Source organism: Gossypium arboreum, chromosome 5 (genome assembly GCF_025698485.1).
Source record: "Gossypium arboreum isolate Shixiya-1 chromosome 5, ASM2569848v2, whole genome shotgun sequence".
Classification (NCBI taxonomy): Eukaryota; Viridiplantae; Streptophyta; class Magnoliopsida; order Malvales; family Malvaceae; genus Gossypium; species Gossypium arboreum.
Genome location: NC_069074.1, coordinates 29403291 through 29420542, shown reverse-complemented (window position 1 = coordinate 29420542; position 17252 = coordinate 29403291). Strand labels below are relative to the sequence as shown.

Sequence of the window (17252 nt, the reverse complement as noted above, 5' to 3'; positions counted from 1 at the left end):
CAGTTGGACAAGCCACTTTCAGTACTTCCTCCGTCAATATCCCGGTCCATGCATCGATAATAACAACATGGCATGCGATAAATAACAACAATCAAACATGCATTTAGGTAAATTTAACCCTAGGGGTATTTGGTAATTTATCTCCTAGGGGTAAAGCGTAAAATTTCCACTTTTAAAGGTATTTCAGTAATTTATCCATTTTAGGGTTTTCATGCATATTCTTACCTTTCACGTACTAACAGAATCACTACCGAGGGTTCTTATCGAATTGGGCCCGTTGGCCCATCATTCCAATTTTGGCCTATTAAGCCCAAAAAATATCGAGGGCACAAAAATCATGCACTTTGCTGTCCAAACATTGCAGTTTACCAAAAACATTAATCGATTTACCTCACGAGCATTCGTACACTCGCAAATCTACAAAATACCGATTTTTGGCATTTCGGCTTTTCGGCTTTTACCGATCTAGACTAAGAAAGAGGGTGTTAGTTACACACCTGTTTGCGACGATATGCTGACGAGATCCACACACGAACTGCCTACAATTGGATTACTAACACGTTAATCTAACTATTCAAATACGAACTACGTATTAACCCCTTACAATATTCAGTCAACCACACCTACAGATCATAGTAAGCTTATAAGAAATCAATAAGCAACTCATTAACAAATTTTGTCAATGTTTACCACATAATCATAATTTCACTGCAAGCTGTCTTTCTGAGCAACAGTCACTAAATCATTTATAACTGGAGCTACGAAACTCCAAATCAAGTGCCGTTAATTTTCCTGAAAATAGACTCATATATCTTTTATCCATAAAATTTTCAGAATTTTGGTATGGCCAATCAATACCAGATTTTTCTTAAAGTTTCCCATGTTTCACTGTTTGACTAATCTGACCACTCTTCATTACGAATCAAATTTCTCATTGTACAGAATTTAAAATATGTTCTCGTTTATTCCATTTGAAACTAGACTCATTAATATTTAATTACATAATTTATTCAGCTTCTAATTCATCTCCCACAATTTATGGTGATTTTCCAAAGTCACGTTACTGCTGCTGTCCCAAGCAGATTTATTACCAAATCACTCTTTCACACCTAACTTGCATGCTTGTTATTTAAACATGTATATCACCAATCAATCATCACATATCTATGATTTTACTTAAGTATAATCTCCATTTCATCATTTTAAAGCACAACATGTTAGCTGATTTTTCCCTTTAACATCTAAGGCACATGCAAGCTCATTTGTTTGGCTCAACTTCACATATCTTCCATTTTTCATCAAAAGAACATGAAACAACAACCATTTCCTTCATTTTAATTCATGACCAAATGCTCACAACACAACTAAAAATCAAAATATACTTCAAGAGTTAAGGTAGAATCAAGAAGAACCATGAACCTCAAAATAGAAGCAAGGTACCAAGAACTTACCTTCAATTTTCCTCCTCCTAATGACCAAATACTCAAGAGCTTTCTCCTCTCTTTCTCTTCTCTAACTTTCAGCTATAATGAACAAAGATGGACAAAACTTTGTTCTTTTCACTCCTTTTTCTTTTAATAAAACTTCATATTTCATCCATTTAATTCTTTAATACAAAAGACATGAAATTCTTATCATGAAACATTTACCTAACCCATTATCATGAAACATTTACCTAACCCATTATCATGGAACATTTACCTAACCTATTATCAATTTGTATCAATTTGTACCATAAATTATGGATATCAAGTGTACATTTTGTCTACAACAACATGATGGTTGGCCACTTCATGTAAAATGGGAGGTTTGTCATGCAAATCCTCCTATTTTGCACTCCTATTTATTTGGCCACTTCAATTTAGCCTATATCATTTTCAAACATTTTCACATAGGTCCTATTTCATAATTTCACTCACAAATGACAAAATCAAAGCATGAAATTTTGTCAACATTCACGAAATTCGAAAATTGGGCGTTATAACTCTACCCTCCTTAAAGAAATTTCGTCCTCGAAATTTACCTAATCCAAACAGATGAGGGTATTCTTTGTTGCATCGTCTCTTCCGCTCCCAAACTCGAAGTTCCCCTTCCTTAACTTGTTGAAAACGAGCGACCAAAGACTCATCGTTCAACTGTTTTTCCTTAATCTGATCCACCCAGGTTGGCCTCACTTGCAACTCAGCCAACAGACTTCCATCATCATACAGACTCAGACGAGCAAACATTACTCTCAGATCAGATACAACTCTACGACTTAGAGCATCGGCTACCACATTAGCCTTGCTTGGGTGATACTCGATTGTACAGTCATAATCCTTAAGCAACTCAATCCATCTCCTTTGCCTAAGGTTCAGCTCCTTCTGAGTCAACAAATACTTAAGGCTCTTATGGTCAGTGTATACAATACACCTTTCTCCGTACAAGTAATGTCTCCAAATCTTAAGTACAAATATCACTGTTGCCAACTCTAAATCATGAGTCAAATAGTTTCCTTTATGAGGCTTAAGCTATCGTGATGCATATGCAACCACCTTACCCTCTTGCATTAACACGCAGTCCAAACCCACGTGTGATGCGTCCTTTGCACACAATAAAATCATTCCCAAACTCCGGTTGAATTAACACAGGTGCTTCAGTAATTTTCTTCAACTTCTCAAAAGCTTCTTACTGCTTCTTAGTCCATACAAATGGTACTCCTTTCCTTATGAGTTTTGTTAGAGGTGATGCCATCACAGAAAAACCTTCTACAAACCTTCTGTAGTATCCTGCCAGTCCTAGGAAACTCCATATTTCCGACACCGTCCTAGGCGGCTTCCACTCCAAAATCGCTTCAATTTTCCGAGGGTTTACCTTAATCCCCTCAGCAGAGACCACATGTCCTAAGAAGGTTACCTCCCTCAACCAAAATTCACACTTGCTGAACTTCGCAAAGAGTTCCTTCTCCCTTAATACTTACAGCACTATACGGAGATGCTCATCATGTTTCGTTTCAGTTTCAGAATATACCAGGATATCGTCAATAAAGACGACTACGAACTGATCTAAAAATGGTTGGAACACACGATTCATCAGATCCATAAACGCTGCAGGAGCGTTCGTCAGTCCAAATGGCATAACCAGAAACTCGTAATGACCATACCGAGTCCTGAATGTCGTCTTTTGGATATTTGCCTCCTTAAACCTTAACTGATGATATCCAGATCGAAGGTCGATCTTGGAAAATACAGAAGCTCCTCTAAGTTGGTCGAATAGATCGTCAATCCTTGGTAGTGGATACTTATTCTTAATCGTCAGTTTGTTCAACTGGCGATAATCAATGCTCATCCGCATCGTATCATCCTTCTTTTTCACGAATAGCACTGGTGCTCTCCATGGAGACACGCTTGGCCTAATGAAGCCCCTATCCAACAACTCTTGAATTTGAGCCTTTAACTCCACTAACTCCTTCGGTGCCATCCTATACGGTATGATGGACATGGGCGCCGTTCCAGGCAACAAGTCTATTCCAAACTCAACTTCTCGATTCGGAGGCAATCCTGGAAGCTCCTCTGGAAAAACATCTTGGAACTCCTTTATAGTCCTAACTTTATCCACTGTCAGTCTCTCCTCTTCCAACTGACTTACAAATGCCAAATAGGCCTCACAACCTTTCCGAATCCACTTCTCGGCTCTTAATGCCGACACCACATTGAACAAATAATCCCTTCGCTCACCTATCACCATAACCTCCTCATCCTTTGTGGTCCTTAACGCCATTCGCTTAACAAAGCACAATCCGAGTCGCTTTATGCTTAACAAGCCAGTCCATTCCCAAAATGAGATCAAACTTTCCAAACGGTAACTCCATCGATCTCCGGGAAAAACCTTGCCTTGAGTTTCTAAGAGTACATTCCTATACGGTTTGTCTACCCTAACCGAAAGTGACCCAAGGACTTAGTACAGATACCCCACTCACAATCTCCTCAGAGCAGTCTAAGCCGTCCATAATCCGTTCTGTGGCCTCCAACCAATATTCCGCCACATTCGGGCTATACCAGATATGCCCTTAAAGATCTCCGTTCGTTAGTCCGAAGTCATTGAAATAGATCTCAATTTCGTTGCCGAACTTGCTCGGCAACCCTTTTCGAACATGAAGCATTGCTTGTGACAAGGCATCATCTGGCGGCCCTATCATACGGCCCATTCTCATCCGTCGGTGGTGGTCGTGCTACTCCGGTGGGTATGTGTTCGTAAGACGAAGTTCCACTTGAGTACTACCTCGGCCTCGACCACGACCTCTTCCCGAGTAGCTCTCGTACTCATATCGATTTATCTTGATTACAATTTTATGCATCAATTCAATATTCCAAAGTGTTTATTACGGATGTTTTATGAATCGCACGAAGAGTTCGAGTTTGTTTTTGCAGAATCGAAGTCTAGCTACAGTTTCAATCTCTTATCAGATTTTCCTATGGTTTCAGTATCATCCTATCTAGAGTGTCCTAGTAGGGTTTCAGTACAGACAGATAATTCAGGAAAATATTCAGAAAAATTCAGAATACTTACAGACTTGAGCTGGAGATTCGGAATGCCACCTTCTAAAGATCTAAATTTTGAAAATCGAGTTTTTTGCATTCTTTAGAAAATTTTCGTTTTCGAAAATCTTTGTTTTTGTAAACCCATTCCACAGCCGAGTTGTTGCAACCTAGGCTCTGATACCACTAAATGTAGCACCCCAAACCCGGCCCAGAAGTTATGGCCGGATCCGGCATGCCACATCAAAAACGTAAAAAAAAAAATTTCCTTTCTAAGTCCAGAAAATCGTACTTGATGTTCAAAAGATTAATTCATTAAGGGTTAAAGTGAATGGAAGCTATGCACCAGGTAGGAAACCGGAAAAGAGGTGGTGAGTCCATCGGATCGCTAATACCAAGCTCCTTCGGATCCAATCCTAGACATGCATACCGCCATTGCCACACCTTAACGTCATGGATATTTCTAGAAAACCGATTTGATTAAGTCATTTTAGGAAAAGTGATTAATTTTGGAAAAATACTTTCATTCGGAAGCTTTGCTTGTTGTCGTGTTATTTTGAAATCAACTGTTGTTTTTGAAAACGCGCCTAAAGCTATCCAGTTTCAACATTAAATATAAGTATTACCTATCTTAGTAATACATATTAAAACCATCAAAACTAATTAAGTGGCCTTATTACATTTAAAAGCCCAAAACTTCAAATATAAATAAAAGGATGTCCAGTTCACCGAAGAAAATCAAACTTTCAGAACGGTGGCCACTCAATTCCTCACAACTCCAAGCCCACTATGGTTGGGGATTTCTGCGTGGATGAAAATAAAAGGGTGAGTTTGGGGAAACTCGGTGTGTAAGGAAAACCCTTCAAAGCCCAAGTCACTCAAGCCTATTGGGCCTAAGCCCATTCAGTAATGATGGTATCTGGGCGAGCCCTTTTCAAATTACAATAACCGGGCCTTAGCCCTTATTCAGATAATAAGATGGCCCATAGGCCCATTTCAAAATACACGCAACATCAATAACATATGCAAGCCCATTTGGGTAATAGTGGTCTGGGCGAGCCCTTTTCAGATTACAATAAACCGGGCCTTAGCCCTTATTCAGATAACAAGATGGCCCATAGGCCCATTTCAAAATACATGCAACACCAATAACATATGCAAGCCCATTTGGGAGACTACTCAACCCACCAACCACTACACTCCACCCTACCACCATACACTCCATGTGGGGAATAGCTCAACCCACCCAAATTTAACACTCCACAGTTGCTTGACCTTTGTCGCTCGATTATCGAAGAATTGAGGCAAAGCCTCCAAGACGTGGACAAGCCACTTTCAGTACTTCCTCGTCAATATCCCGGTCCATGCATCAGATAATAACAACATGGCATGCAATAAATAACAACGATCAAACATGCATTTAGGTAAATTTAACCCTAGGGGTATTTGGTAATTTATCTCCTAGGGTAAAGCGTAAAATTTCCACTTTTAAAGGTATTTCAGTAATTTATCCATTTTAGGGTTTTCATGCATATTCTTACCTTTCACGTACTAATGTAATCACTACCGAGGGTTCTTATCGAATTGGGCCCATTGGCCCATCATTCCAATTTTGGCCTATTAAGCCCAAAAATATCGAGGGCACAAAATCATGCACTTTGCTGTCCAAACATTGCAGTTTACCAAAACATTAATCGATTTACCTCACGAGCATTCAGACACTCGCAAATCTACAAAATACCGATTTTTGGCATTTGGCTTTTCGACTTTTACCGATCTAGACTAAGAAAGAGGGTGTTAGTTACACACATTTATGACGATATCCGACGAGATCCACACACGAACTGCCTACAATTGGATTACTAACACGTTAATCTAACTATTCAAATACGAACTACGTATAACCCCTTACAATATTCAGTCAACCACACCTACAGATCATAGTAAGCTTATAAGAAATCAATAAGCAACTCATTAACAAATTTTTGTCAATGTTTACCACATAATCATAATTTCACTGCAAGCTGTCTTTCTGAGCAACAGTCACTAAATCATTTATAACTGGAGCTACGAAACTCCAAATCAAGTGCCGTTAATTTTCCCTGAAAATAGACTCATATATCTTTTATCCATAAAATTTTCAGAATTTTGGTATGGCCAATCAATACCAGATTTTTCTTAAAGTTTCCCATGTTTCACTGTTTGACTAATCTGACCACTCTTCATTACGAATCAAATTTCTCATTGTACAGAATTTAAAATATGTTCTCGTTTATTCCATTTGAAACTAGACTCATTAATATTTAATTACATAATTTATTCAGCTTCTAATTCATCTCCCACAATTTATGGTGATTTTCCAAAGTCACGTTACTGCTGCTGTCCCAAGCAGATTTATTACCAAATCACTCTTTCACACCTAACTTGCATGCTTGTTATTTAAACATGTATATCACCAATCAATCATCACATATCTATGATTTTACTTAAGTATAATCTCCATTTCATCATTTTAAAGCACAACATGTTAGCTGATTTTTCCTTTAACATCTAAGGCACATGCAAGCTCATTTGTTTGGCTCAACTTCACATATCTTCCATTTTTCATCAAAAGAACATGAAACAACAACCATTTCCTTCATTTTAATTCATGACCAAATGCTCACAACACAACTAAAAATCAAAATATACTTCAAGAGTTAAGGTAGAATCAAGAAGAACCATGAACCTCAAAATAGAAGCAAGGTACCAAGAACTTACCTTCAATTTTCCTCCTCCTAATGACCAAATACTCAAGAGCTTTCTCCTCTCTTTTCTCTTCTCTAACTTTCAGCTATAATGAACAAAGATGGACAAAACTTTGTTCTTTTCACTCCTTTTTCTTTTAATAAAACTTCATATTTCATCCATTTAATTCTTTAATACAAAAGACATGAAATTCTTATCATGAAACATTTACCTAACCCATTATCATGAAACATTTACCTAACCCATTATCATGGAACATTTACCTAACCTATTATCAATTTGTATCAATTTGTACCATAAATTATGGATATCAAGTGTACATTTTGTCTACAACAACATGATGGTTGGCCACTTCATGTAAAATGGGAGGTTTGTCATGCAAATCCTCCTATTTTGCACTCCTATTTATTTGGCCACTTCAATTTAGCCTATATCATTTTCAAACATTTTCACATAGGTCCTATTTCATAATTTCACTCACAAATGACAAAATCAAAGCATGAAATTTTGTCAACATTCACAGAATTCCCGAAAATTGGGGCGTTACAACTCTACCCTCCTTAAAGAAATTTCGTCCTCGAAATTTACCTAATCCAAACAGATGAGGGTATTGCTGTTGCATCGTCTCTTCCGCTCCCAAACTCGAAGTTCCCCTTCCTTAACTTGTTGAAAACGAGCGACCAAAGACTCATCGTTCAACTGTTTTTCCTTAATCTGATCCACCCAGTTGGCCTCACTTGCAACTCACCAATGACTTCCATCATCATACGACTCGCAGACGAGCAAACATTACTCTCGGATCGATACAACTCTACGACTTAGAGCATCGGCTACCACATTAGCCTTGCTTGGGTGATACTCGACAGGCAGTCATAATCCTTAAGCAACTCAATCCATCTCCTTTGCCTAAGGTTCAGCTCCTTCGAGTCAACAAATACTTAAGGCTCTTATGGTCGGTGTATACAATACACCTTTCTCCGTACAAGTAATGTCTCCAAATCTTAAGTACAAATATCACTGTTGCCAACTCTAAATCATGAGTCAAATAGTTTCCTTTATGAGGCTTAAGCTATCGTGATGCATATGCAACCACCTTACCCTCTTGCATTAACACGCGGTCAAACCCACGTGTGATGCGCCACCTTGCACACAGTAAAATCATTCCCAAACTCCGGTTGAATTAACACAGGTGCTTCAGTCAGAATTTTCTTCAACTTCTCAAAAGCTTCTTACTGCTTCTTAGTCCATACAAATGGTACTCCTTTCCTTATGAGTTTTGTTAGAGGTGATGCCATCACAGAAAAACCTTCTACAAACCTTCTGTAGTATCCTGCCAGTCCTAGGAAACTCCATATTTCCGACACCGTCCTAGGCGGCTTCCACTCCAAAATCGCTTCAATTTTCCGAGGGTTTACCTTAATCCCTCAGCAGAGACCACATGTCCTAAGAAGGTTACCTCCTCAACCAAAATTCACACTTCTGAACTTCGCAAAGAGTTCCTTCTCCTTAATACTTACAAGACTATACGGAGATGCTCATCATGTTTCGCTTCGGTTTGAGAATATACCAGATATCGTCAATAAAGACGACTACGAACTGATCTAAAATGGTTGGAACACACGATTCATCAGATCCATAAACGCCGCAGAGCGTTCGTTAGTCCAAATGGCATAACCGTAAACTCGTAATGACCATACCGAGTCCCGAATGTCGTCTTTTGGATATTTGCCTCCTTAAACCTTAATCGATGATATCCGGATCGAAGGTCGATCTTGGAAAATCTGAAGCTCCTCTAAGTTGGTCGAATAGATCGTCAATCCTTGGTAGTGGATACTTATTCTTAATCGCCGTTTGTTCAATGGCGATAATCAATGCTCATCCGCATCGTATCATCCTTCTTTTTCACGAATAGCACTGGTGCTCTCCATGGAGACACGCTTGGCCTAATGAAGCCCCTATCCAACAACTCTTGAATTTGAGCCTTTAACTCCACTAACTCCTTCGGTGCCATCCTATACGGTATGATGGACATGGGCGCCGTTCCAGGCAACAAGTCTATTCCAAACTCAACTTCTCGATTCGGAGGCAATCCTGGAAGCTCCTCTCGAAAAACATCTTGGAACTCCTTTATAGTCCTAACTTTATCCACTGTCAGTCTCTCCTCTTCCAACTGACTTACAAATGCCAAATAGGCCTCACAACCTTTCCGAATCCACTTCTCGGCTCTTAATGCCGACACCACATTGAACAAATAATCCCTTCGCTCACCTATCACCATAACCTCCTCATCCTTTGTGGTCCTTAACGCCATTCGTTTAACAGCACAATCCAGAGTCGCTTTATGCTTAACAAGCCAGTCCATTCCCAAAATGAGATCAAACTTTCCAAACGGTAACTCCATCAGATCTCCAGGGAAAAACCTTGCCTTGAGTTTCTAAGAGTACATTCCTATACAGTTTGTCTACCCTAACCGAGTGACCCAAGGGACTTAGTACAGATACCCCACTCACAATCTCCTCAGAGCAGTCTAAGCCGTCCATAATCCGTTCTGTGGCCTCCAACCAATATTCCGCCACATTCGGGGCTATACCAGATATGCCCTTAAAGATCTCCGTTCCGTTAGTCCCGAAGTCATTCAGAAATAGATCTCTGAATTTCGTTGCCCGAACTTGCTCCGGCAACCCTTTTCAGAACATGAAGCATTGCTTGTGACAAGGCATCATCCTCGGCGGCCCTATCATACGGCCCATTCTCATCCGTCGGTGGTGGTCGTGCTACTCCAGTGGGTATGTGTTCAGAAGACGAAGTTCCAGCTTGAGTACTACCTCGGCCTCGACCACAGCCTCTTCCCCGAGTAGCTCTCGTACTCATATCGATTTATCTTGATTACGAATTTTATGCATCAATTCAATATTCCGGTGTTTATTACGATGTTTTATGAATCGACAAGAGTTCGAGTTTGTTTTGCGAATCAAGTCTAGCTACGTTTCAATCTCTTATCGATTTTCCTATGGTTTCAGTATCATCCTATCTAGAGTGTCCTAGTAGGGTTTGATCAGACAGATAATTCAGGAAAATATTGAAAAATTCGAATACTTACAGACTTGAGTGGAGATTGAATGCCACCTTCTAAAGATCTAAATTTTGAAAATCGAGTTTTTGCATTCTTTAGAAAATTTTCGTTTTGAAAATCTTTGTTTTGTAAACCCATTCCACAGCCGAGTTGTTGCAACCTAGGCTCTGATACCACTAAATGTAGCACCCCAAACCCGCCCGAAGTTATGGCGGGATCCGCATGCCACATCAAAACGTAAAAAAAATTTCCTTTCTAAGTCCGAAAATCGTACTTGATGTTCAAAAGATTAATTCATTAAGGGTTAAAGTGAATGGAAGCTATGCACGGTAGGAAACCGAAAAGAGGTGGTGAGTCCATCGGACCGCTTAAGTACCAAGCTCCTTGGATCCAATCCTAGACATGCATACCGCCATTGCCACACCTTAACGTCATGGATATTTCTAGAAAACCGATTTGATTAAGTCATTTTAGGAAAAGTGATTAATTTTGGAAAAATACTTTCATTGCGGAAGCTTTGCTTGTTGTCGTGTTATTTTGAAATCAACTGTTGTTTTTGAAAACGCGCCCTAAAGCTATCCAGTTTCAACAGTTAAATATAAGTATTACCTATCTTAGTAATACATATTAAAACCATCAAAACTAATTAAGTGGCCTTATTACATTTAAAAGCCCAAAACTTCAAATATAAATAAAAGGATGTCCAGTTCACGGAAGAAAATCAAACTTTCGAGCGGGTGGCCACTCCAATTCCTCACAACTCCAAGCCCACTATGGTTGGGGATTTCTGCGTGGATGAAAATAAAAGGGTGAGTTTGGGGAAACTCGTGTGTAAGGAAAACCCTTCAAAGCCCAAGTCACTCAAGCCTATTGGGCCTAAGCCCATTCAGTGTAGCAGTGGTGCTGGGCGAGCCCTTTCAAATTACAATAAACCGGGCCTTAGCCCTTATTCAGATAATGAGATGGCCCATAGGCCCATTTCAAAATACACGCAACATCAATAACATATGCAAGCCCATTTGGGTAACAGTGGTCTGGGCGAGCCCTTTTCAGATTATAATAACCGGGCCTTAGCCCCTTATTCAGATAATGAAGATGGCCCATAGGCCCATTTCAAAATACATGCAACATCAATAACATATGCAAGCCCATTTGGGAGACTACTCAACCCACCAACCACTACACTCCACCCTACCACCATACACTCCATGTGGGGAATAGCTCAACCCACCCATTTAACACTCCACAGTTTGCCTTCTTTGCTCGATTATCAAAGAATTGAGGCAAAGCCTCCAAGACGTGGACAAGCCACTTTCAGTACTTCCTCGTCAATATCCCGGTCCCATGCATCGATAATAACAACATGGCATGCAGATAAATAACAACAATCAAACATGCATTTAGGTAAATTTAACCCTAGGGGTATTTGGTAATTTATCTCCTAGGGGTAAAGCGTAAAATTTCCACTTTTAAAGGTATTTCAGTAATTTATCCATTTTAGGTTTTCATGCATATTCTTACCTTTCACGTACTAACAGAATCACTACCGAGGGTTCTTACCGAATTGGGCCCGTTGGCCCATCATTCCAATTTTGGCCTATTAAGCCCAAAAAATTTCGAGGGCACAAAAATCATGCACTTTGCTGTCCAAACATTGCAGCTTACCAAAAACATTAATCGATTTACCTCACGAGCATTCGCACACTCGCAAATCTACAAAATACCGATTTTTGGCATTTCGGCTTTTCGGCTTTTACCGATCTAGACTAAGAAAGAGGGTGTTAGTTACACACACTTTTATGACGATATCTTGACGAGATCCACACACGAACTGCCTACAATTGGATTACTAACACGTTAATCTAACTATTCAAATACGAACTACGTATTAACCCCTTACAATATTCAGTCAACCACACCTACAGATCATAGTAAGCTTATAAGAAATCAATAAGCAACTCATTAACAAATTTTTGTCAATGTTTACCACATAATCATAATTTCACTGCAAGCTGTCTTTCTGAGCAACAGTCACTAAATCATTTATAACTGGAGCTACGAAACTCCAAATCAAGTGCCGTTAATTTTCCCTGAAAATAGACTCATATATCTTTTATCCATAAAATTTTCAGAATTTTTGGTATGGCCAATCAATACCAGATTTTTCTTAAAGTTTCCCATGTTTCACTGTTTGACTAATCTGACCACTCTTCATTACGAATCAAATTTCTCATTGTACAGAATTTAAAATATGTTCTCGTTTATTCCATTTGAAACTAGACTCATTAATCTTTAATTACATAATTTATTCAGCTTCTAATTCATCTCCCACAATTTATGGTGATTTTCCAAAGTCACGTTACTGCTGCTGTCCCAAGCAGATTTATTACCAAATCACTCTTTCACACCTAACTTGCATGCTTGTTATTTAAACATGTATATCACCAATCAATCATCACATATCTATGATTTTACTTAAGTATAATCTCCATTTCATCATTTTAAAGCACAACATGTTAGCTGATTTTTCCTTTAACATCTAAGGCACATGCAAGCTCATTTGTTTGGCTCAACTTCACATATCTTCCATTTTTCATCAAAAGAACATGAAACAACAACCATTTCCTTCATTTTAATTCATGACCAAATGCTCACAACACAACTAAAAATCAAAATATACTTCAAGAGTTAAGGTAGAATCAAGAAGAACTCATGAACCTCAAAATAGAAGCAAGGTACCAAGAACTTACCTTCAATTTTCCTCCTCCTAATGACCAAATACTCAAGAGCTTTCTCCTCTCTTTTCTCTTCTCTAACTTTCAGCTATAATGAACAAAGATGGACAAAACTTTGTTCTTTTCACTCCTTTTTCTTTTAATAAAACTTCATATTTCATCCATTTAATTCTTTAATACAAAAGACATGAAATTCTTATCATGAAACATTTACCTAACCCATTATCATGAAACATTTACCTAACCCATTATCATGGAACATTTACCTAACCTATTATCAATTTGTATCAATTTGTACCATAAATTATGGATATCAAGTGTACATTTTGTCTACAACAACATGATGGTTGGCCACTTCATGTAAAATGGGAGGTTTGTCATGCAAATCCTCCTATTTTGCACTCCTATTTATTTGGCCACTTCAATTTAGCCTATATCATTTTCAAACATTTTCACATAGGTCCTATTTCATAATTTCACTCACAAATGACAAAATCAAAGCATGAAATTTTGTCAACATTCACAGAATTCCCGAAAATTGGGGCGTTACAACTTGGGTAAGCAAAGAGGAGAGTGGCATGTTAACCATTAGATTGCTACCCATTTTTGTTAAGTTTCTACTCCAAATAATATTTATTTTAGTGTAATTTTTATCTTAGGTTGTTAAAAGAAATTGGAGAAGTGTAACTCGAACTTGGGCTTCTAGGGAGGAAGCATCAATGCCTTACCACTCAATATATGTCTTATTTCTTGCTTAATTTAGTCACTCAATTGTATATATTTATTTTCAGCTCAACTTATATATTCTTTATTAGGTTACGCATTTACTTAATTTTTGTATTAAAATATTTAACTTTATAGTTTTTAACACATTCCTATTTTATTTTATATACAATAATCAATACTCATAGTCAAGTCTCATTATTAATATTTTAATTCATTTTACCCTTTTTTCCAATCAGGTCCTAACTCAATTAAAACACACTATTTTTAAATTAAACCTCGTAAGTTTCGTTTTAGATTAATTAATAATACCTGATTATGTTTTTTTAATACTTTAATTAATTATATATGACCCTAATTTCAGATCTATTTGAAGTCATCGATTTATAAATGCTCAAAGATAACCTTATAAATCCGGGCGTGACCACTTTCAATTTTCACAAACCTGATTCTTCTAACCCAATTTTTGGGGTGTGACAGAAGTATTGACAGTTTATCTGCAAACATTGATGGTTTACTCACAAACTTATTGGCAGCTTTTATATGCAAACTCGCTGTGCATTCGCAACCTACTAACAGCGTATTAACATGCAAACATTGGTGGTTTACCTACAACTTTTACTGACAGCTTTTATATGCAAACCCGTTGTGCATTCACAACTACTGATAGTGTATTAACCTGCAACACTTGTGGTTCGTCCACAAACTAAAGTGTCCAAGATATAGGAGTTCTGGGGAACTCTTACTGTAGAGTGTAGCGGCGAGGTAGGACCATTCTTTTCTGTTAAACTGAAATTGCATTGCATTGACACTCACAAACATGGTCGAATGAATTGTCAAAACCCTTCTATACTATATGATTATTACTGTACTAGAAACTATAATTATGTATGATTTATTTATTATTTTGCACTGAACCTCTTGCGATAGAACTCACATTAAGCTTAATAGCTCACTCCTCTTTAATTTCTATCATTACAAATAATTCACTAAGTTAGGATGTGTATATGGCATTCAAAGGGTCTCAGATTGATTTTGTTTAATTGAAAATATTTTAAGTTTATTATTTGATATTTTTATTCAAAAATTGTATTGCTTTATTTTTGAACTGTGGCATGGAACATAGGATTTAGGTTTTATATAGCATGCATAACATTTAATTTGATTTTAGGATACCAAATTATGAATATTAATTAGTTATACATGAACTTTAATATTTATTAAAAGCATAAAATAGATATCACATTTCCGTTGCTAAAAATAATTAAAATTTTAACTAGTAAATAAAATGGGAAATAAACCAAGTTTTCTAAATAGAGGTAATCACTGTTACATAGGTTAGTAAATCTAAATCGCTTTTTGATAACTCGTAAGTTTTCTAAAAATGGACTAAGTTTTCTTTTAAAATAAATAATTGTTTTAATATTACTGTTTTAAAAACTCTGATAGCTTACTGAGTCATTTCAGTGGCTAATGTAATATTCCGAATTCAGGTTTAATATCTAGGTCGGGTTAGGAAGGTTACATTATTATTCAAAAAGTAATAAATTAATTTATATAATAAAATTTAAATTAAATGAAAACTTTTCCCATTATTAAATGATAATTTAGATTAAATCGGATTGACGTGAAATTCATAACTTTTCCCCAGCTCTTAAAATAGGAGAATAAAACGTGTCTAATGATACTTAAACTCACATACTTCTACATTATTACAAATGTTAATATCAACTAAATTAAGGCTTAATCCGCATCATTAGATAATAATTTCCTAATAAACCTATGTTGTACTCATCTTTTAATTTCTTTAAACAGTAAGAATGAAAATGACTCTCTCTTCAATTGAGATTATCTGAATAAATCTTTGAATCTAGATATGTTATTTCTATGGGTGCATGTACAAAGGATGTCCAGTGCTGTTTAGGGAATTCATAAGTTAATTTGTATGATGTTTATTTGTCGGATTGTCCCCTAAACTTAAAACAATTATAAATGTTATAACGAAACTTCTTAAGAAAATATCTTGCCAAATCTACAAACATCAAATCAGATATGAACATTAATTTGTGTAAAAATTTGTCATCAATAATTAAACTTAAAAATTAGCAATTTATACTTATAACGTTGATATTGGGTAGTTAGCATAAACCATTTTAAAAACTTTTGAATATCTTAACTACCCAAAATTAACAGTAACAGAAATTAAATGGGTTAATTCTTAAAATCATATATAAATTTTGATTTAATATATAATTGTATATATGAACTTTAATTTAGTATAATTGTATACGTGAAACTTTAATTGTGGTTCAAATCTATATGTGAAATTTTAATTTTAATTTCATCATACATATTTAAATAAATAAATAAATATATCAATTTATTTTTATATTAAATAAATAAAATTATTTATGTATGCAATATATAAACATAAAATGATGTTATATCAATAATTGTGTTAAGAATTTACAAAAATTGATTAAATCAAAACTTTATATATAAAATTGTACAAAATTAAAATTCATGTATACAACTGCACATTAAACCATAATTCATATATAATTTTAGAATTTATTCTAAATTAAATTAAATAAAAGAGATAAGAAGCATAATCAAAGGAGGGGATTGCTCCACCAATTAGGAGTTTTCCCCCAATAATGAACATAGCGGCAAGCACATAATGTTAATTTGTACACATCATTTTGTCCATATTATTTGTATAATAAAAAATCATTCTAATTGATACGTAGCATCATGTGACATGATTCGGAACATGTCATTATTTGGACCTTTTATAAATTCACTTTATATTTATATTTTTAAATATGATAAAAAGATAATTACATTAATTAATTAAAATATAGTAAAATAAATATCTAATTATAAAAATCGAGTAATAACAATTTTAACATTAAAACAAATTAATAATGTATATAAAATAAATAACAAGTAAGAAATTACTAATAATATTATTTAAATAATAATATATTAATATTAATATTCAAACCATGATGAATTTATGTATCATTTTAATATTAAATATTTTAAAATTAAATAAAATTAATGTAACGAGTTTTAAATCAATTAAATATTTTTAAAATATTTTGTAATTACATTAATTTTTTATTACTGTTTATTTAAAGAAATTCATTAAAATGTTTTAAAAAATTAAAATTATAAAAATATTATAAATTTAATATATACAATTAACTCGGCATCAAATGTAAATACAAACTAATATTTATACTATAGCAATACGAGGTTATAAAAATAATAATTATGTTTACATTACAATTTTTGACTCATGATACTCTTTATTTGAAGCACTTATTTACAACTTGGGTAAATTACACTTTTACTCATTGCATTTTAATTTTCTAAGTTACTCCATACCTTTTGTTTTAATTTTTCTTTGTAATTTTTTATATGTTAAATATAAAATTGTTTTTAAATAAA

At 35.6% G+C, this 17252-nt stretch overlaps 1 long non-coding RNA gene across 1 annotated transcript; it reads right to left on the bottom strand.

The window, feature by feature from the left end:
• Window positions 1-337: 337 nt before the first annotated feature.
• Window positions 338-1701, bottom strand: LOC128293300 (uncharacterized). The gene is made up of 2 exons (XR_008283469.1): window positions 1452-1701; window positions 338-539 (listed from the first exon to the last, which is right to left on the bottom strand). It is a non-coding gene; the product is annotated as an uncharacterized LOC128293300 (long non-coding RNA).
• Window positions 1702-17252: the final 15551 nt, after the last annotated feature.